The following is a 550-nucleotide window of genomic DNA, read 5'->3' on the forward strand; positions in this document are numbered from 1 at the left end:
TTGAGGTATAGCAGAGCTCCACACCCTTAATCTATGGTGTGCAGAAACTCCACTGTTGAAAATACATAAGTGAAAGGTTCAAGCATGGCCGAATGGCCAGCCCCCTGAATGATCAAAAGACCAAATGATCCAAGACTAAAACAATCAAAGATTAAACTGTCAAAAGATGTCTAATACAATAGTTAAAAGTCCTATATATACTAGACTAGCTACTAGGGTTTACATGAGTAAGTAATTGATGCATAAATCCACTTTCGGGGCCCACTTGGTGTATGCTTGGGCTGAGCTTGATCTATCCATGACCTGAGGCGTTTATTGGAGTTGAACTCCAAGTTATAACGTGTTTTGGGCGTTCAACTCCGGATCATGACGTGTTTCTGGCGTTTAACTCCAGACAACAGCATGTACTTGGCGTTCAACGCCAAGTTACGTCGCAATTTCCGAATAAAATATGGACTATTATATATTGCTGGAAAGCTCTGGATGTCTACTTTCCAACGCCGTTGAGAGCACGCCAATTGGAGTTCTGTAGCTCCAGAAAATCCATTTC

This window comes from Arachis duranensis, chromosome 2, assembly GCF_000817695.3.
Source record: "Arachis duranensis cultivar V14167 chromosome 2, aradu.V14167.gnm2.J7QH, whole genome shotgun sequence".
In the NCBI taxonomy this organism is placed as follows: Eukaryota; Viridiplantae; Streptophyta; class Magnoliopsida; order Fabales; family Fabaceae; genus Arachis; species Arachis duranensis.